This window comes from Salmo salar, chromosome ssa14, assembly GCF_905237065.1.
Source record: "Salmo salar chromosome ssa14, Ssal_v3.1, whole genome shotgun sequence".
Taxonomy (NCBI): Eukaryota; Metazoa; Chordata; class Actinopteri; order Salmoniformes; family Salmonidae; genus Salmo; species Salmo salar.
Window position 1 is genome coordinate 58,599,854 of NC_059455.1, and position 22,772 is coordinate 58,622,625.

At 40.9% G+C, this 22,772-nt stretch overlaps 1 long non-coding RNA gene across 1 annotated transcript in view; it reads right to left on the reverse strand.

The window, feature by feature from the left end:
- Positions 1-475: 475 nt before the first annotated feature.
- LOC123726740 (uncharacterized) overlaps positions 476-22,772 on the reverse strand; it is a 46,993-nt gene continuing 24,696 nt past the window's right edge. Inside the window, exon 3 of the long non-coding RNA XR_006758863.1 lies at positions 476-2,484. This is a non-coding gene — a long non-coding RNA (uncharacterized lncRNA). The remainder of the gene's footprint in view (positions 2,485-22,772) is intronic.

Below are 22,772 nucleotides of genomic sequence, written 5' to 3' on the forward strand. Positions count from 1 at the left end.
TCATGTCTCGCTCCATCCACCAACGCCACGTTGCACCACAGACTGTCCAGGAGTTGGCGGATGCTTTAGTCCAGGTCTGGGAGGAGATCCCTCAGGAGACCATCCGCCACCTCATCAGGAGCATGCCCAGGCGTTGTAGGGAGGTCATACAGGCACGTGGAGGCCACACACACTACTGAGCCTCATTTTGACTTGTTTTAAGGACATTACATCAAAGTTGGATCAGCCTGTAGTGTGGTTTTCCACTTTCATTTTGAGTGTGACTCCAAATCCAGACCTCCATGGGTTGATAAATTGGATTTCCATTGATTATTTTTGTGTGATTTTGTTGTCAGCACATTCAACTATGTAAAGAAAAAAGTATTTAATAAGATTATTTCTTTCATATCTAGGATGTGTTGTTTAAGTGTTCCCTTTATTTTTTTGAGCAGTATATATAGAAAAGCTGTTTATGTTTTTCATTCTTCTGGAAGGTTTAGCATGGCTATAAATGATAGAGAAGTGAACTAAAGCACACACAGACCTGGCTACCAGGCATGATAAGGAAACATGCGGTGTCCATGTGACATTTTGAATGACATGTAGATGTTTCGTAGTTGCTAGGAGTTATGTTCTCATTGTGTCTACCTAGACTCTTAATCCTGTAACTACGCATGTGAAGCTGGAAGAAAATCATATTTAAATGTATATAAAACCATTTTGAAATGTTGAGCCTGTCACACATCGGCCCATTTATTTATAGATAGACCCATGCAGGCAACCTATTCCAGACCGGTCTGCAGGTTTTAATGTTTGAATAGCGTTTGTAGCTTAAACGGTGGAATACTAGTTACGGCAAGAATGTTTCCAACTGAAGTCTATGGCCATTGAAATGCATTAGGATTTATGTAAATATGGCTGTAGTGTGAAAGGTATGAGTGGTATCATGAAATAGTTTTTCAAGCAATCTGGATGTTAATTTTTGTGTTGATAGCTTTCACGGTTTTGGCGCTACAGGTGGCTGTGGAACAATAATGAAAAGTATGAACAACTTCTAAAATTGTGCTTTGCTTTCAGCAAGCACATCTAGTAATTCCTCATGCTACTGTCAGTATTTTTCTTAAAAAATGGGGTACATTAGCATTAGCTCAGATTGATGAGCTATAGATTTCACTGGAGCCCAAATCAATCTTCAGAGATGATTAAGATAAACTATATTCTTACATGTCATGCTGAACAGTGTTGAATATTAATATTTTAGAATTTCACATTTTTTTTATTTGATTTGTTTAACCTTTATTTAACCAGGAGAAGAACCTTGAGACACACAGTTTCGTTTGCAAGGGAGACCTAGCCAGGAAGGCAGCAATGGGCTACAAGAGAACTTCAGGATGCAGAGCATATATGCATAGCAAGAGCCTAGACTTGTGAAGGGTTTGCACCAGGTGGAAAGTTATGAAACAGTTATAAGAGATTGCATATATAACAAACAAAAGGTTAAAACTTTGCATCATTTTTGGAAACATTGGTACAAGCAATAGTTACATATACAGAGCCATGGTAAGTCCTAATGTGCCCTATGAGGGCTCTCTCATTTAAAGACTGATGGGTGAAGTGGCTTCCACTATCGGCCTCCCACATGGCAACCTATGTCCTATATAGTACACTACTTTTGGCCAGAGCCCATAGGCGACCAAAATAGGGCTCTGTTCAAAAGTAGTGCACTATTTAGTGAATAGGGTGCCATTTGGGATGCATCAACTGTTTCATTTAATAACCAACATAATTAAAAGCCCCTCCACAGACAGTGAATACATACATTTCCCTTATGAAAGATATTACACTGGGTTAACATGACTTGGCTGCATAAAAACCTGTCCTTGGTGCTGGTGTACCTGGTTAATATTCCAGACACGGAAGAACAGACACTCACCGTCTGCTCTTTCAAACACAATGGTAACGCTCTGCCCTAATGGGTGCATTAGCAATTTCATTGACCTGAATTGCTCCCTAGTTCTATGCATACAGGATAGAGAAAGTAGCATCTTAAATTGAAGGGGGCACTGGTCAATTGATTGGCTGATGATCAATACATCAAATGTATTGTCCCATTGGTAATCCATCTAAAGAATGATGATTGACTCAAAAAGGGGTGAGGAGCATTGACTCAAGAATAGGTAAGAATTTAATCAAAAAGTGCTGGGAATTGACTCAAAGGGTGATGATTGACTCAACAAAGAGTGAGGATTGACTCAAGAAGAGGTGAGGTATGACGCTGAGGATGTCCTGCAATGAACACCATACACATTGTCCTTGACTACTGCACTGTTGTCCTTCTGCACGTGTTGTCTTTTTGCACTCCTTAACAGCCAGGGGTTGGAATTGTTAATCCCCTCTGCCCACACTTCTGGAGAGTTTTTCACTCTCACAGAGACCATCAAAGCTTTTGGTGGCAGGCAATGATCTTTTCCCTTGCGTGTGTAGATTGATGAATAAGGCTGTAACCTAACAAAATGTGGAGAGGGAAATGAACATTAGAACATTAGACTTCAATCGTGGTCTTCCTGTCTGGGTTGACGCCCCCCTTGGGTTGTGCCGTGGCGGAGATCTTTGTGGGCAATACTCGGCCTTGTCTCAGGATGGTAAGTTGGTGGATGAAGATATCCCTCTAGTGGTGTGGGGGCTGTGCTTTGGCAAAGTGGGTGGGGTTATATCCTGCCTGTTTGGCCCTGTCCGGGGGTATCATCGGATGGGGCCACAGTGTTTCCTGACCCCTCCTGTCTCAGCCTCCAGTATTTATGCTGCAGTAGTTTATGTGTCAATCTGTTATATCTGGAGTATTTCTCCTCTTATCCGGTGTCCTGTGTGAATTTAAGTATGCTCTCTCTAATTCTATCAATCTCACTCACTCACTCACTCACTCACTCACTCACTCACTCGGAGGCCCTGAGCACTAGGACCATGCCTCAGGACTACCTGGCATGATGACTCCTTGCTGTCCCCAGTCCACCTGGCCGTGCTGCTGCTCCAGTTTCAACTGTTCTGCCTGCGGCTATGGAACCCTGACCTGTTCACCGGACGTGCTACCTGTCCCAGACCTGCTGTTTTCAACTCTCTAGAGACAGCAGGAGCGGTAGAGATGCTGTCAATGATCGACTATGAAAAGCTAACTGACATTTACTCCTGAGGTGCTGACCTGTTGCACCCTCGCCAACTACTGTGATTATTATTATTTGACCATGCTGGTCATTTATGAACATTTGAACATCTTGGCCATGTTCTGTTATAATCTCCACCCGGCACAGCCAGAAGAGGACTGGCCACCCCTCATAGCCTAGTTCCTCTCTAGGTTTCTTCCTAGGTGTTGGCCTTTCTAAGGAGTTTTTTTTTCTTCTACACCTGCATTGCTTGCTGTTTAGGGTTTTAGGCTGGGTTTCTGTACAGCACTTTGAGATATCAGCTGATCTAAGAAGGGCTATAGAAATACATTTCATTTGATGATTTTATTAGAATTTTTTGGGTCGCCAAAAACCAGTTTCCAAATGGGTGGTGCTTCAGTTGACTGGGACTTTGTGATCTTTTTATTATGTGAACTAGAAATACCGCTTCCTCCCTCGATTAAAGTATTTTGCAGAATGGAGGGAGAGATTTTACATGATGTGAAAGTTTATTCATGTATGATAGTGAAGCAATTCACCATTCATGAGATGTTTAAAAACTATAGTTCCCTCTAGTTCACTCAATACATACTATACTATAGAGCCTATTGTTCTACACAGGTCGATATACAGTACCAGTCAAAATAACTACTCATTCAAGGGTCTTTATATATATTTTGATTTGTTTAACACTTGTTTGGTTACTACATGATTCCATATGTTATTTCATAGTCTTGATGTCTTCACTATTATTCTACATTGTAGAAAATAGTGAAAATAAAGAAAAACCGTTGAATGAGTAGGTGTGTCCAAACTTTTAACTGGTACTGTAAGTCTGACGGACATAATTCACCTGCAATCTGAAAGGCTCTGTCAAGTTTTCTGACTTCAATAGGTCTATTAAACTGATTCTTAGTAAGGAGCTATAATAGGGTCCATACACGTTCATTAACAGTGGCATTCTACAGTACAGAGCAAAGTTTTCCATGGTGACGTCAGTTTGCTACCAAGTCGGGGATATGTCAAACAATGGAAGAATAGATGGGTGGGTTGACAACGTCATGGAAATAATGTGCATTCAACTCGGAGGTAAAAGGCTGTGTGTTGTTGTCTTCTGAACGGTGTGAGAAAAAAATGTGGTGTTTACCTGATTTGTTTGATATTAATAGTTAGCTATTAATACTTAACGAATAGGATGACATTTCTGTCCTGCTAGTGTCTGTTTTTATGGTCTCCACTTTAGTTCCCTGCAGCTAATCTGGGCGTATGGTCACCAGAGATGGCTTGAGCTGACAAATGAGTTGAAGACTGCATTACATAGTCAAGAATGTGTTTTACTAGGGATAGCTTAGGAGTAGAACAATCCCTAATTGTCTCAAAATCATCCTTGTATCTGGGAGACTAATCCAGGGTGGGGTTAAGACAACAACCCACATGCAGATAACGACAGGATGAACCCAGAGTGGCTTATGATGCTCCTTGGTCTGCATGGGAGGGGTTGAACCAACCATGAATGAGCATTGTTAGTGTCAGCTATATATAGTACTCTGCATTTGTGTAAAGGTTAGGTTACTCGGTCCAACACTCAAGGGTGTGGGTTCGACCAGCCTCATTATTGCAATAATTAATTGATATTGAATAAAGATGATTGTTTGAAGAAATGACAGTCTCTCTCACTTGATTAGAATATTCCATGACAACGGTCAGATACCTTGCAACAATGACAAGTAGCTGCTGTGTGGTGAATCGTAGATGGCTTGTTTCAACTAGATGTATCTTGTTCTTGATACCATCTCTTGTTGTGGTTTGACTCATACTGTGTATTTGAGTGCCTATTGGGCAAATGTATTCATGTTGTCAATAAACAATTGCAGATGAAATATAGCTTACATGTCAATAATCCTTTTATTGTAAGCCAACCCTGTCTGTTTTTGCCTCGTAGTTGCGCACACATCAGGTTTTGTTGGTAAACACCTCACCCATCTATATGAATATTCGTTGATGGAGAGCATCCAGTTGCAGGACCTGCATAAACCAGTTGCTTTACCAGATAAGTGCCACGTTCTGCTCGTGCATATCAGTGATAAAACATTTATTAAAGTAAGTAATCATATCTGTTGTCATTGAAATTGACTATTTTTGTCTGAATGGCATGCATTATATTGACTGGCTTTGCATGTGGACTATGTCGACAAGGAAGCAAGGGAATGCTTTTAAGAGACAAAGGAAGAGAGAACCAATTCATGTGCCTGTGGAGACTGCAGAGAGAGAGAGCGAGAGAGAGAGAGAGAGAGTGTGTAACTGTGCAGACTGCAGAAGAGCAGACACCCAGTAGGTGAGGAAGCCTTACATAGTCAGGGTGTCACAAAGGTGCAGGTTTCCGGATGAGCCTCCAGGAGATTAGAATTTCAAAAAGAAAGTTACCTTTGGAGGGGTCCTGGCACTCAACTCTTCACTTTAATAGCCTGCACAGTAAGCTGGTGCTTAAGAGATTCCCGTAGGTGTTAATTTTCTCCTATATTCTCTGCAGCTTCCGCCTCCATTAACATTTCATTGACGTCATTGGGAGAAAAAAAAACACAGAGCTAGCCTCCCCGATTTCGCAGAGACCCGATTCCATTCCCACACACACACACACACACAGAGAAAAACCCTGCGTGGGCTGATTGCAGTTATTGAGCACTGCGTCTGTCTGAATGACAGCACATTAACAGACTGAACAAAAACAGACGTCAATGACCAGATCGAGAGAGGGAGGGTCGAGGATGCATAGAGAGCGAGGGGGAGAGAGAGAGAGAGAGATTGAATGAATGATAGACAAATAAAGCCTACTGATCCTGACAGTGTGTGAGAGATGATAGGAGCAGGGAGAAAGTGAGGCTGAATCAGAAGGTGTCGACACACAGGGTCTCCAGAGATGGAAGGGTGGAAGTAAACCGAAAATCTAGGATTTAATAAGAAGCTGAAATTCAATAAAATAGCAGCCATGTCTGCAGCCATTGCTGCTGTCGATTGCATCTCAAACAAGAGATAGTCACCAGGTTTCTCAAAAGGCATATGCATGATATTACCAGACAGGATTGATGTCAACACAGAGACAAACCTGTCTTACCATATATTTTCATGCAGGTGTCTCATGGATCGATAGGTGCATAAGAGGTTATCTGGTAGAGGCATGGGTGAGGGGAAGAGAATATAATATAATAAAAATAATCTATGCCTTTTAGCAGACACTTTTATCCAGCGGAAATCAAACCCAACATCCTTTCAAGTACCATGCCCTACCAACTGAGCCACACAGGACCACAGAGGAGATTCAATGTGACTAGACAAAACATGGCTAGGAGAAAGAGACAGGAAACATTGCCTCCCGGCGCCCTTGAGTGCCAGGGAGGGAGAAAGGGAGCAGTCGTGACAGTACCCGCCCTCTAGGGGCGCCACACGGCATCCCACCTGGACTAGCCTGACGGGCCGGCCGAACATGGGCGCTGGACCAGCCGGCTGGGGCGTAGAAGCCCGACGAACCGGCAGAGGCGTAGGAGCCTGGCGAACCGGCAGAGGCGTAGGAGCCTGGCGAAATGGCAGAGGCGTGACAGTTTGAGCCGTGAGTCGAGGACCAATCAAATTAGATTCCCTCCCTCCCGCAAAGAAAGAGTCATCATTCCTTAAAACTCCGGACCATGTTTGAGGAAGAAAACTGAATAAATATTTTGTTAATTTTGTGTGTTAAAAATAGTAATATTCAAATACATATAACACATGAAATGTAGTAATGTAACAGGATGCATTTGAAACTTCACATGCAGTAAAACTTTCGTATGACTTAATACTATTTTATCGATAGGAGTGGGGGGAAGCAATGGTATGCGTAAGAAAGATGTCACTAGCTAATTACAGAAAAGCTTGAGTAAATCTAGCTAGATTCGTAGTATAGACTTTTTGTCAGGAGACGAAAACAAGACGAAACAACGAAAATGGCCTTTAGGTGGGAAGAAATGAACCGCTGCAACATGGGTTTGAATCTGGCCCACTGCTATTCCAGCATTTATCTTTCCTCTCCTATCTATCCTTTTAAAAGATAAACAAATTTACTTCAGTATTGACATAAAGGAAGTCCTGATTCATCCCCAATCTCTCCAACTAGAGTTACCAGCTCTGTGTCACCTGAGTGCGTCATCACAGCACTGAGCGTTGTGATGGGAATAAGTCAACAGGTGCAATGATATTGAAATGTGCAAATTTTGTGCAATCATGCATACCAGGAAGGATAGCTGTCATCATGGTGCCAGGTAATAGGGATACAAATTAAGATTAAAGAGCAGTTAAACCAAAAAACAATGTATCTGGTTGTAAACGGCCAATGTTGCGTCGATATTAGCCAAAATCAGAATTGAGATGATGCACACTTGCCTCCTGTCATGCACTGACCTGAGAGAGAAGGTTTATTTCTCTATTTTGTTAGGTCAGGGTGTGGGGTGGGCATTCTATGTTTGTATTTCTTTGTTTTGGGCCGAGTATGGTTCCTAATCAGAGGCAGTTGTCTATCGTTGTCTCTGATTAGGAATCATACTTAGGCAGCCTTTTCCCAGCTATGTTTGTGGGTAGTTGTTTTCTGTTTTGTTATATGTGACCTGACAGAACTGTTGGTTTTCGGTTTGTTTCTTTGTTCGAGTGTTCTCAGCATTAAATCATTATGAACACTTACCACGCTGCGCTTTGGTCCCCTTCCTCTAACGACAGCCGTTACACATCCCAAGTGCCACTTGTCAATATTCCAAAATTCAAAACCCATTTCGTGTTCCACCGCGACCTGTTTTGTAACATGATTTGTTATGAAAGACTGCCAGACAGATGCACACCCTGGTAATAGGTAGTGAGAAAGTTGTAAAAACAATAAGCTGATTTAGCTAACGTGGGTGGTGCGGTCTGCCCAATGCATCATCGGGGGCAAACTACTTGCCCTCCAGGACAGCTACAGCACCCGATGCCACAGGAAGGTCAAAAATATCATCAAGGACAACAACCACCCGAGCCATTGTCTGTTCACCCCGCTATCATCCAGAAGGCGAGGTCAGTACAGGTGCATCGAACCTGGGACCGAGAGACTGAAAAACAGCTTCTCTCTCTCAAGGCCATCAGACTGTTAAATAGCCATCACTACGCGATTCCACCCGGTTATGTAACCCTGCACCTTAGAGGCTGCTGCCCTATATACATAGACTTGGAATCACTGGCCACTTTAATAATGGAACACTAGTCACTTTAATAATGTTTACATATTTTTGCTTTACTCATCTCATATGTATATACTGTATTCTATTTTACTGTATTTTAGACTATGCCACTCCGACATTGCTCATCCTAATATTTATATATTTCTTAATTCCATTATTTTACTTGTAGGTTTGTGTGTATTGCGTGTATTGTTGTGAATTGCACTGTTGGAGCGAGAAACACAAGCATTTTGCTACACCCGCAATAACATCTGCTAAACACGCATATGTGACCAATAAAATTTGATTTGATTTACGATAGTTTGACAGCTTGTAGACAAGTTGTAGACATGTTCTCAGAAATCCGTCTTGAGCGCTGAAGATTCGATACTGTCTGCAGTGCACAACTAGCTTTCATGCAAATCTTTTTATTTGAGGAAACACTGCACCAAACACAGAGATGTAAATTGCGTGACTAAGAACTCTACAAATGTTGTATTTATTTATCTTAATTTGGACTATTTTGAGGGTAAAATGTTGCTGCTGTGAGTCAAGAGGGACAAACAACAATAAATGCTAGGGTACGCTATACACTACAGTACATGATCAAAAGGATATGGAAAATACATTTTTATAAAATAATGAATATGGTGTGAGTTAGATGACAAATTGTTCACCCCAATCAACTGTCATCTATGGCCATCAATGACATGTCCAGAACATAAATCGTTCCCTTTAGTTTAGAGCCAGCCCATGTGTGAGGCCTGAATGCGAGCCTGTCCACTATGATTACAGATGCTGCAAATCAATGACGGCAGAAGCTTAGGAGTGGTCGGCGCTGACGGCACACTCTTCCGAATGACGCACATCAGAGAGGAAAGAACACCGGGACCACAGAGGCAGGAGAACAGCTGGACTATGAAAAATATGGCAAAACAAGGTAATAGTGTCTCATAAGTGACTGTGAAAGGAAGTAGAACCTTAATGTGGCACCTGCTAGAAGGTACAAAGCACAGCAATTGCCTGCCATGTTGAAAACATGAACACAACATTAATATAGAACTATAGTTCAGACAAGGAAATGCCAAATCTGCTTTTAGACTGTGATCTAATGCGGACCCTCAGATACCTAACAGTTTCTTTGTCCCGTTACACCCTCTCTCTCCCGAGAAAGAATAAAAGAAACAGAGAACATGAGTCATTTCACATCAATAGTATTTTTGCTAAAAATAACTCTGGAATAATAAAATGTTTTGGTCTTTGTCGCCATAGTATCCTAACTAGAAGTGCTATATTGCTATGTCTTGTCGACTACACGACTCACAGTTCAGCCAGTAAAGGAAGGGCATAAGGCATACACTTGCTTCCCATCCAAAACAGTTCGGGCATATACTATGAGGTCATTTTAAGATGTTTGTTTTGATCTTCGGCAAGGGTTTTTTGCGACTGTTCGTGTACACATAATTTTTTCTTGAGGCAAGCTAAGTTCAGAGCCGACGTCTGCGCCCCTTCGTCGGTCATTGGTCAACAGTAAGGATTTTCAAAGAACTGTCATTCAACTGTCATCCCCCAGTTTTATCATTGGAATGTGATACAAAATGAGGCAACGGTGTGCTTTAGGAACATGCGGACGCCTCCGAGCGGTCAGATGGGCTGTTTGGAGAAATTACAGTTTACAGTACCAGTCAAAAGTTTGGACACACCTACTCATTCAAGTGTTTTTCTTTATTTTTACTATTTTCTGCATTGTATAATAATAGTGAAGACATCAAAACTATGAAATATCACAGTAACCAAAAAAGTGTTACACAAATCAAAATATATTTTAGATTTTTCAAAGTAGCCACCCTTTGCCTTGATGAAAACATTGCACGCTCTTGGCATTCTCTCAACCAGCTTCACCTGGAATGCTTTTCCAACAGTCTTGAAGGAGTTCCCAGATATGCTGAGCACTTGTTGGCCGCTTTTCCTTCACTCTGCGGTACAACTCACCCCAAACCATCTCAATTCGGTTGAGGTGGGGTGATTGTGGAGGCCAGGTCATCTGATGCAGCACTCCATCACTCTTCTTGGTCAAATATCCCTTACACAGCCTGGAGGTGTGTTGGGTCATTGTCCTTTTGAAAAATAAATGATAGTCCCACTAAGCGCACACCAGATGGGATGGTATATCGCTGCAGAATGCTGTGGTAGCCATGCTGGTTAAGTGTGCCTTGAATTCTAAATAAATCACAGACAGTGTCACCAGCAAAGCACTCCCACACCATCACACCTCCTTCTCCATGATTCATGGTGGGAACTACACATGCAGAGATCATCCGTTCACCTACTCTGCATCTCACAAAGAGACAGTGGTTGGTACCAGAAATCTCAAATTTGGACTCAAACCAAAGGACAGATTTCCACTGGTCTAATGTCCATTGCTTGTGTTTATTGGCCCAAGCAAGACTTCTTTTTATTATTGGTATCATTTATTAGTGGCATTCATTCGACCATGAAGGCACGATTCACGCAATCTCCTCTGAACAGTTGATGTTGAGATGTGTCTGTTACTTGAACTCTGTGAAGCATTTATTTGGGCTGCAATCTGAGGTGCAGTTAACTCTAATGAACTTATCCTCTGCAGCAGAGGTAACTCTGGGTCTTCCTTTCCTGTGGCGGTCCTCATGAGAGCCAGTTTCATCATAGCGCTTCATGGTTTTTTGCGACTGCACTTGAAGAAACTTTCAAAGTTCTTAATTTTCCAGATCATTTATAATATCATACATGATAAATATTAATGTCCACTACATTCTCACCCATTGACCTTTTCCACATTTTGTTGTGTTACAGCCTGAATTTAAAATGGATTACCTTTAATGAATTTGTAAACATTTCGAAAAACTTAATTCCACATTATGTGGCTTGTCAAAGTCAAGCACAGAATTTCAAACACCAATTCAACCACAAAGACCAGGGAGGTTTTCCAATGCCTCGCAAAGAAGGGCACCTATTGGTAGATGGGTAAACAAATGAAAAGCAGACATTGACTATTCCTTTGAGCAATGTGAAGTTATTAATTACACTTTGAATTGTGTATCAATACACCCAGTCAGTACAAAGATACAGGCGTGCTTCCTAACTCAGTTGCCAAACAGGAAAGAATCCGCTCAGGGATTTCACAAAAAGGTAAATTGTGTCTTTAATACAATTAGAGTTTAATGGTTGTGATCGAAGAAAATTGAGGATGGATCAAAAACATTATAATTACTCAACAATACTAACATAAATTACAGATTGAAAAGGAAGCCTGTACAGGATAAAAAAATATTGCAAAACATCAACCCTGTTTGCAATAAGGCACTAAAGTAAAACTTTAAAAAATGTGACAAAGAAAATCCAACACAACACTCAAATTTTCAAGCATGGTGGTGGCTGCATCATGTTATAGGTATGCTTGTCATTGGCAAGGACTAGGTTTTTAGCATAGATAGAAATGGAATAGAGCTAAGCACAGGCAAAAATCTAGAGGAAAACCTGGTTGTCTGCTTTCCAACAGACACTGGGAGACAAGTTCATCTTTCACCGGGAAAATAACCTAAAACACAAGGCCAAATATACACCAAGATGACATTGAATGTTCCTGAGTTGCCTAGTTACAGTTTTGACTTAAATCAGCTTGAAGATCTATGGCAAGACTTGAAAATGTCAGCAACCAACATGTCACATCCTGACCATAGAGAGCTCTTATTTTCTATGGTAGAGTAGGTCAGGGAGTGACTGGGGGGTTTATTCTAGTTTTATTTTTCTGTTGTTTGGTTCTAGTTTCTGTTTTTCTATGTTGGGGTTTTTGGATGATCCTCAATTAGAGGCAGCTGGTCATCGTTGTCTCTAATTGGGGATCATATTTAAGTAGTTGTTTTTCCCACCTTTGTTTGTGGGAGATTATTTTCAGTTAGTGCATGTAGCACCTCTTCGTCACGGTTTGTTGTTTTGTTTATGGTTTATTGTATGTCTTGCATAGTTTCACATTCAAATAAATTATGTGGAACGATACCCACGCTGTGCTTTGGTCTCCTTCCTATGACGAACGTGACACAACATGACAGAGCTTAAAGAATTCTAAGAATAATGTGCAGATATTGTACAATCCAGGTGTGCAAAGCTCTTAGAGACTTACCCAGAAAGACTCACAGCTGTAAATGCTGTCGAAGGTGATTCTGACATGTGTTGATTCAGGGGTGTGGATACTTTTGTAATCAATATATGTATATTAGTGTTTTATTTATTTTTATTTATTTTGTGTAGATTGACGACAAAAAAATTACAATTAAATCCATTTTAATCCCACCTTGTAACATAACACAACTGTAGAAAAGGTCAAGGGATGTGAATACTTTCTGAAGGCACTAAATGTAATGAACTCCCTTTATGCAGCAAAATATTTTCTCACCAGGTAAAGTAAGCCCTAACTGGTAGAGAGGTACTTGAGGAGGATTGGGCTGTACCTTAGAAAACCTGGATTATTGTGTCCCAACCACATCTAGGCTATAATATTGTCATTGGACATCACCCAACTCTATTCTCAATACAGGCTGCACAGTGCTTAGTCTTAGTACTTACAGTGAGGGAAAAAAGTATTTGATCCCCTGCTGATTTTGTACGTTTGCCCACTGACAAAGAAATGATCAGTCTATAATTTTAATGGTAGGTTTATTTGAGCAGTGAGAGACAGAATAACAACAACAAAAATCCAGAAAAACGCATGTCAAAAATGTTATAAAATGATTAGCATTTTAATGAGGGAAATAAGTATTTGACCCCCTCTGAATCAGAAAGATTTCTGGCTCCCAGGTGTCTTTTATACAGGTAACGAGCTGAGATTAGGAGCACACTCTTAAAGGGAGTGCTCCTAATCTCAGCTTGTTACCTGTATAAAAGACACCTGTCCACAGAAGCAATCAACCAATCAGATTCCAAACTCTCCACCATGGCCAAGACCAAAGAGCTCTCCAAGGATGTCAGGGACAAGATTGTAGACCTACACAAGGCTGTACTGGGCTACAAGACCATCGCCAAGCAGCTTGGTGAGAAGGTAACAACAGTTGGTGCGATTATTCGCAAATGGAAGAAACACAAAAGAACTGTCAATCTCCCTCGGCCTGGGGCTCCATGCAAGATCTCACCTCGTGGAGTTGCAATGATCATGAGAATGGTGAGGAATCAGCCCAGAACTACACGGGAGGCTCTTGTCAATGATCTCAAGGCAGCTGGGACCATAGTCACCAAGAAAACAATTGGTAACACACTACGCCGTGAAGGACTGAAATCCTGCAGCGCCCGCAAGGTCCCCCTGCTCAAGAAAGCACTGGGAGACATCTGAATGATTCAGAGGACAACTGGGTGAAAGTGTTGTGGTCAGATGAGACTAAAATGGAGCTCTTTGGCATCAACTCAACTCGCCGTGTTTGGAGGAGGAGGAATGCTGCCTATGACCCCAAGAAAACCATCCCCACCGTCAAACATGGAGGTGGAAACATTATGCTTTGGGGGGGGGGGTTTCTGCTAAGGGGACAGGACAACTTCACCGCATCAAAGGGACGATGAACGGGGCCATGTACCGTCAAATCTTGGGTGAGAACCTCCTTCCCTCAGCCAGGGCATTGAAAATGGGTCGTGGATGGGTATTCCAGCATGTCAATGACCCAAAACACACGGCCAAGGCAACAAAGGAGTGGCTCTAGAAGAAGCACATTAAGGTCCTGGAGTGACCTAGCCAGTCTCCAGACCTTAATCCCGTAGAAAATCTGTGGAGGGAGCTGAAGGTTTGAGTTGCCAAACGTCAGCCTCGAAACCTTAATGACTTGGAGAAGATCTGCAAAGAGGAGTGGGACAAAATCCCTCCTGAGATGTATGCAAACCTGGTGGCCAACTAAAAGAAACGTCTGACCTCTGTGATTGCCAACAAGGGTTTTGCCACCAAGTACTAAGTCATGTTTTGCAGAGGGGTCAAATACTTATTTCCCTCATTAAAATGCAAATCATTTTATAACATTTTTGACATGCGTTTTTCTGGATTTTTTTGTTGCTATTCTGTCTCTCACTGTTCAAATAAACCTCCATTAAAATTATAGACTGATCATTTCTTTGTCAGTGGGCAAACGTACAAAATCAGCAGGGGATCAAATACTTTTTTCCCTCACTGTACATAAAGGCAGTGAAAATTGTAGATGAATCTAAGGGAACATTTATTTGCCACATGATACTGTAATACATTTCAATTACAGAACCAATACACGGAATATACCAAACATTAGGAACACCCCCATATAGGTGGCTGGATGCCCTTTGGATGGTGGACCATTTTATTTTTATTTTTTAGGGGGTAATATTGCAGATAGATTGCAGCTCTCCCTTAATTAATGTGAGCAAGACAAAGGAGCTGATTGTGGACTACAGGAAAAGGCAGGCCGAACAGGCCCCCATTAACATCGACGGGGCTGTAGTGGAGCGGGTCGAGAGTTTCAAGTTCCTTTGTGTCCACATCACCAACAAACTATCATGGTCCAAACATACCAAGACAGTCGTGAAGAGGGCACGATTTAACCTTTTCCCCCTCAGGAGACTGAAAATATTTTGCATGGGTCCCCAGATCCTCAAAAGGTTCTACAGCTGCACCATCTGGAGGAAAGCCCATAAAATTGTCAGACTCCAGTTACCCAAGTCATAGACTGTTTTCTCTGCTATCGCACGGCAAGCGTTACCGAAGCGTCAAGTCTAGGACCAAAAGGCTCCTCAACAGCTTCTACCCCCAAGCCATTAGACTGCTGAACAATTCATAAAAATCGGCACCGGATAATGTACAATTTGACCACCCCTCCCCTCTTGTACAATGCAGCTACTCGCTGTTTGTTTGTTACCTATGCATAGTCACTTCGCCCCCACCCACGTACAGATTACCTCAACTAGCCTGTACCCCTGCACACTGACTCGGTACCGGTGCCCCCTGTATATAGCCTCGTTATTGTTATTCTTATTGTTACTTTTTATTATTACTTTAAATATTTTCTTCTTCTTGAACTGAACTGTTGTTTAAGGGCTTGCAAGTAAGCATTTCACGGTAAAGTCTACACTTGTTGTATTCGGCATATGTGGCAAATAAAGTTTGATTTGATTTAGCTTCCATCAATGTAATTGTATCATTTCTAATCCCCCATATATTTTGTGTGTGTGTGAAATATATTTTCTCCTAACCCTACCACCCCTCCCCTAATTGGAGTAAACTAATGGACAACAACACTTACATAACCGTTAAAAAGTTTGAGGTCACTTAGAAATGTCCTTGTTTTCGAAAGAAAAGCAATTTTTTTTGTCCATTTAAAATAACATCAAATTGATCAGAAATACAGTGTAGTCATTGTTAATGTTGTAAATTACTTTTGTACCTGGAAACGGCCAATTTCTTATGGAAAATCTGCATAGGCGTACTATCAGGCTATTATCAGCAACCATCATCATCATATATATATATATATATATATATATATATATATATATATATACATACATACACACACAGTTGAAGTCGGAAGTTTATAAACACCTTAGCCAAATACATTTAAATTCAGTTTTACACAATTCCTGACATTTAATCTTAGTAAAAATTCCTAGACTTAGGTCAGTTAGGATCACCACTTTATTTTAAGAATGTGAAATGTCAGAATAATAGTAGAGATAATCATTTATTTAAGCTTTTATTTCTTTCATCACATTCCCAGTGGGTCAGAAGTTTACATACACTCAATTAGTATTTGGTAGCATTGCCTTTAAATTCTTTAACTTCGGTCAAATGTTTCAGGTAGCCTTCCACAATAAGTTGGGTGAAATTTGGCCCATTCCTCCTGACAGAGCTGGTGTAACTGAGTCAGGGTTTGTAGGCCTCCATGCTCACACACACTTTTTCAGTTCTGCCCAAAACATTTTTATGGGATTGAGGTCAGGGCTTTGTGATGGCCACTCCAATACCTTGACTTTGTTGTCCTTAAACCATTTTGCCACAACTTTGGAAGTAGTCTTGGAGTCGTTGTCCATTTGGAAGACCCATTTGCGACCAAGCTTTACATTTTAGTCATTTAGCAGACGCTCTTATCCAGAGCGACTTACAGTGGTGAATGCAGTGGTGAATACTGGACCCAGTGGGAATTGAATCCACAACCCTGGTGTTGCAAACACCATGCTCTACCAACTGAGCCACACGGGACCACACGGGACAACTTCCTGACTGATGTCTTGAGATGTTGCTTCAATATATCCACATACTTTTCTTGCCTCATGATGTCATCTATTTTGTGAAGTGCACCAATCCCTCCTGCAGCAAAGCACCCCCACAACATGATGCTGCCACCCCCGTGCTTCACGGTTGAGATGGTGTTCTTCAGCTTGCAAGCCTCCCCCTTTTTCCTCCAAACATAACAATGGTCATTATGGCCAAACAGTTCTATTTTTGTTTCATCAGACCAGAGGACATTTCTCCAAAAAGTACAATCTTTGTCCCCATGTGCAGTTGCAAACCGTAGTCTGGCTTTTTTATGGAGGTTTTGAAGTAGTGTCTTCTTCCTTGCTGAGCGGCCTTTCAGGCAATGTCAATATATGACTCGTTTTACTGTGGATATAGATACTTTTGTACCCGTTTCTTCCAGCATCTTCACAAGGACCTTTGCTGTTGTTCTGGGATTGATTTGCACTTTTCACACAAGTACGTTAATCTCTAGGAGACAGAACATGTCTCCTTCCTGAGCGGTATGACGGCTGCGTGGTCCCATGGTGGCTATACTTGCGTACTATTGTTTGTACAGATGAACATGGTAACTTCAGGTGTTTGGAAATTGCTCCCAAGGATGAAACAGACTTGTGGAGGTCTCCAATTTGTTTTCTGAGGTCTTGCCTGATTTCTTTTGATTTTCCCATGATGTCAAGCAGAGGCACTGAGTTTGAAGGTAGGCCTTGAAATACATCCACGGGTACACCTCCAATTGACTCAAATGATGTCAATTAGCCTATCAGAAGCTTCTAAAGCCATGACATCATTTTCTGGAATTTTCCAAGCTGTTTAAAGGCACAGTCAACTTAGTGCATGTAAACTTCTGACCCACTGGAATTGTGATACAGTGAATTATAAGTTAAATAATCTGTCTGTAAACATTTGTTGCAGAACCTGCAGGGTTTCAAACTTTAGAACCCAGTTCCTACATTTGAATATAAAAATAGATTTTTTTCAAACCAAACTATTCTACATTTTATCTCTGGGACCCTCAGGGTGACAAATCAGAGAAAGATAGCTGAATGTAAGTACATTACCTTCAGAGTTGAATGTATCAAACCAGTTGCCGTGAAAAGTTTTGTTGTTGTGCACTCTCAAACAATAGCATGGTATTTTTTTTCACTGTAATATCTGCTGTAAATTGGACAGTGCAGTTAGATTAACAAGAATTTAAGCTTTCTGCCCATGTAAGAAATGTCTATGTCCTGGGAAATGTTCTTGTTACTTACAACGTCATGGTAATCACATTGGCGCACGTTAGCTCAACCGTCCCGGTGGAGGGACACCGATCCCATAGAAGTTAAATAAAACTGGTATACTTTTTTATTTATAACAATTTTCTTTAACCAATTTTGGTCTTTAACGGAGGGCCGACAGACAAGTTCCTTACCTTTTCCCCCTTCCATTTGCCTCTTCCATTTTTGCGGTAGTGGTGCAATTAGTTGGTTGTAATTTGGGGTAGAGCTGACATTTCCATATTTTTCTTAGCTGCATGTGTGACATAACTCCACCAGTTGTATTTATGATATCATTTACAAAGATTATACCTTTAAAAAATTTTTTTTATCAATTAGTATATTTGAGTTTAGCAATAACATTTGTATTATTTGTTCTGTCTATTCTGGTGCATTAAACTGAAATTGGTGGACAATTCTTGATACACACAAAACTGTTGAGCATTGCAGTTCTTGACGCAAACCGGAGTGCCTGGCACCTACTACTATACCCCTTTCAAAAGCGCTTAAATATTTTGTCTTGCCCATTCACCCTCTGAATGGCACACATACAGTCCATTTCTCAATTGTCTCAAGGCTTAAAAATCCTTCTTTAACGTTTCTCCTCCTTTTCATCTACACTGATTCAAGTGGATTTAACAAGTGACATCAATAAGGGATCATAGCTTCCACCTGGTCAGTCTGTCATGGAAAGAGGTGTTCTTAATATTTTGTAAACTCAGTGTATACTCAATGTACGTGTCAAAGGTTACTACTTATTTATCAGTATTTAAGAGAGAGGAAAGTACCCTAACCAGATGCAATATTTGCTAAACAACCCTAATTCATTAAGGGCAGAGATGGAAGAGAGAAATACATTCTGAATGGAAGTGGCATAATCCTAAACTCAGACGACAGGAGTTCAGTGTCCCTGTTACGTTATGATTACAACGGCTCGCATTAACAATTTCCGTCTGGTGCTGCCTCAGCTTCCGGCTGCCCTTTACGGAATGCCAATGGCGCAATTAGCTCCACCAAGCAACAGGAAGCACTGTGCCCTCTGGGGACAAGAGAGCATGGCGTTGAATTCATAACTTCAATAGTGGTACAGACAGTAGTCCTTGGAGTAAGGGAGTGTGTACACGTAATACTATGAAATGATTAATGGGGCACTACTTAAAAGTCAGCAAGAAACTGTGAAATAGTTAATAATAATAACTACGGTTAATTTATAATTGTGAAGTCAATTCAGTTCTAAAAATAAGGCATGCATTATTGGAGACAGAATATATTTTACAAAACAAATAAGATGTATTTAGAAATAACAAGGCTAAAACAATAAATATACAGAATGAATGAACAATAGATTGCAATTGCAAAATTATGTAATACAGAATCCGAATAACAAACAGGGAATGGTGATTAGAGGGCCTAAAATCAAACAAACACTTATTCTTGATATAATAATACAAGTAACAGCCTACAGGTTACACGCTCACATTCAAATGAGGGAAAAGATATGTGAGATTGAGCTGGATACTCTTACGTATATCCTGTCTGGAACCAACAGTCTTCAGGAAACTCTCCATGGTGTATAGAGTCCAAAACAAAGGATTTCAGAAGTCCAGCATCTCAAGGTCCCCACGGGGGGGTAAGTCCTTGAATGATTTTGTAGTTCACAAATGACAGCAACCATACGGCTGGTCGCTGTACGAACACAAGAAGCAGTTCACACGCTCGTTCCAGGACTGTAAACTGAACAAGAGGTAAGGCCTGTTGTCAGGAGAGCTGTGATTGGGACAGGTGAGGGAACAGTTCTAGGGGTCGAGCCCGCCCCCATTCATCTCCTGCATTGTTCTGTGACCTGTGCAGCCTATGAATCAATAAATTGTCCAAACAATTTTGCACCCTCTCATAAAGTATTCCAACGTCTGTGTGAAGACTGTGTGGTCGCACAGATACCAAACAACATACTTTTCCTTGGACATCTTGGATACTTGGATACTGATAGTCCAGGGGCCGTATTTATCAAGTGTCTCAGAGAAAGAGTGTTGATTTTAGGATCACTTTTAGATAATAATTAATAAGATTAAATGGACCAGAGGGACCTGATCATAGATCAACACTGCTACTTTGAGACGCTTGATACTTATGGACCCTGAGCTCAAGAGCATGTCCATTCAGGTGAGACATTCATGGAAAGAATGAACTCAACTGACACAATCTATAGAGGACATAATGACAAAGAACAATATGTGGAGGCATTTACAGAAAAGTATCCCATTATTTGGCTATTTCATGACTTTACAGCCAATTTAAATTTTATTTGATAGCGGCTGCTTTCTTTGTTGAAAGAACCTTGTAAATATGCTAATGTTTCTAAGTCTGAATCATTATTCAAACAAGTTTACTTTAGGTGCAATGCGTCATTGATATGTTCCCCAGAACCATATCTTGCATCGTTCTGGGGGGAGAGGTTGAGATGTTGGACTAGAGTGGCAGAACCAGCGTGGATCCTCTTTGGTAGCCAACTCTAACCCCTCCTCTCTGAAACTAGACCTCTTCAAACATTGTCTTAAATAATCCTCCTCCTCACCTCAACCTTTTTTTAAACACTTAACCTCCCTGGGCAAGGTGGGATGCTTGCGTCCCACCCTAGTCAACAGCCAGTGGAATCGAGTGGCGCGAAATACAAATACCTCAAAAATGCTATAACTTCAATTTCTCAAACATATGACTATTTTACACCATTTTAAAAGACAAGACTCTCGTTAATCTAACCACATTGTCCGATTTCAAAAAGGCTTTACAGCGAAAGCAAAACATTAGATTATGTCAGGAGAGTACCCTGCCAAAAATAATCACACAGCCATTTTCAAAGCAAGCCTATATGTCACAAAAACCAAAACCACAGCTAAATGCAGCACTAACCTTTGATGATCTTCATCAGATGACACTCATAGGACATTATGTTATACAATACATGCATGTTTTGTTCAATCAAGTTCATATTTATATCAAAAAACAGCTTTTTACATTAGCATGTGATGTTCAGAACTAGCATTCCCACCGAAAACTTACGGTGAATTTACTAAATTACTAATGATAAACGTTCACAAAATACATAACAATTATTTTAAGAATTATAGATACAGAACTCCTTTATGCAATCGCTATGTCCGATTTTAAAATAGCTTTTCGGCGAAAGCACATTTTGCAATATTCTGAGTACATAGCTCGGCCATCACGGCTAGCTATTTTGACACCCACCAAGTTTGGGACTCACTAAACTCAGAATTACTATTAGAAAAATTGGATTACCTTTGCTGTTCTTCGTCAGAATGCACTCCCAGGACTTCTACTTCAACAACAAATGTTGTTTTGGTTCCAAATAATCCATAGTTATATCCAAATAGCTCCGTTTGGTTCGTGCGTTCAGGTCACTATCCGAAGGGTGATGCGCGAGCGCATTTCGTGACAAAGAAATTCAAAATATTCCATTACCGTACTTAGAAGCACGTGAAACGCTGTTTAAAATCAATTTTTATGCTATTTTTCTCGTAAAATAGCGATAATATTCCAACCGGGCAACGTTGTATTCATTCAAAGGCTGAAAGAAAAAAATTGAGAATTCTCGTGAACGCGCATCTCAGTCTCACTATCCCCAGGCTGACCACTCACAAACTCTCCTGCTGTTCTTCGCCCAGAGACAGCAGACACCCCATTCCACTTTCTGGCGGCTTTAGAGAGCCAATGGGAACCTTAGAAAGTGTCACGTTACAGCACAGATGCTGTATTTTTGATAGAGATGCAACAGAAGGACAACAAATTGTCAGACAGGGCACTTCCTGTATGGAATCTTCTCAGGTTTTGGCCTGCCATATGAGTTCTGTTATACTCACAGACACCATTCAAACAGTTTAAGAAACGTTGGAGTGTTTTCTATCCAAATCTACTAATTATATGCATATTCTCATTTCTGGGCAAGGGTAGTAACCAGTTTAAATCAGGTACGTTTTTTATCCGCCTGTGCAAATACTGCCCCCTATCCCAAAGAAGTTAACGAGAGTCTTATATTTAAAATGGTGTAAAATAGTTGATTGTTTGAGAAAATGTAATTGTGGTATTTTAGTTGGTTTTGTGTTTCGCGCCGTGCGATGCCATTGGCTGTTGGCTAGGGGTTCCGCAGGCGGAACGTCTGTCCTCAACAGGTTAAGGTCCTGGAGTGGCCTAGCCAGTCTCCAGACCTTAATCCCATAGAAAATCTGTGGAGGGAGCTGAAGGTTCGAGTTGCCAAACGTCAACCTCGAAACCTTAATGACTTGGAGAAGATCTGCAAAGAGGAGTGGGACAAAATCCCTCCTGAGATGTATGCAAACCTGGTGGCCAACTACAAGAAACGTCTGACCTCTGTGATTGCCAACAAGGGTTTTGCCACCAAGTACTAAGTCATGTTTTGCAGAGGGGTCAAATACTTATTTCCCTCATTACAATGGAGATCAATTTATAACATTTTTGACATGCGTTTTTCTGGATTTCTTTGTTGTTATTCTGTCTCTCACTGTTCAAATAAACCTACCATTAAAATTATAGACTGATCATTTCTTTGTCAGTGGGCAAACGTACAAAATCAGCAGGGGATCAAATACTTTTTTCCCTCACTGTATGCCTGGCTGGATCTCCAATTAAACTAATTGTAGACACAGAGGACCTGAGAAGTAGAGACTTTTGTTAATTAAACAGATTTTGCTTAGTATGACAGTAGACAACCTGTGTCTTCTCTCATGTTTCAGGTGAATGAAGACTAAGTAGGCCCAGGTACGGTACTCAAACAACATTTTGATTAACTTGAATCTTTACCTGCGTTGTCATAGAAACACGCAACCGACTCTAAGTTGTTCAAATACAA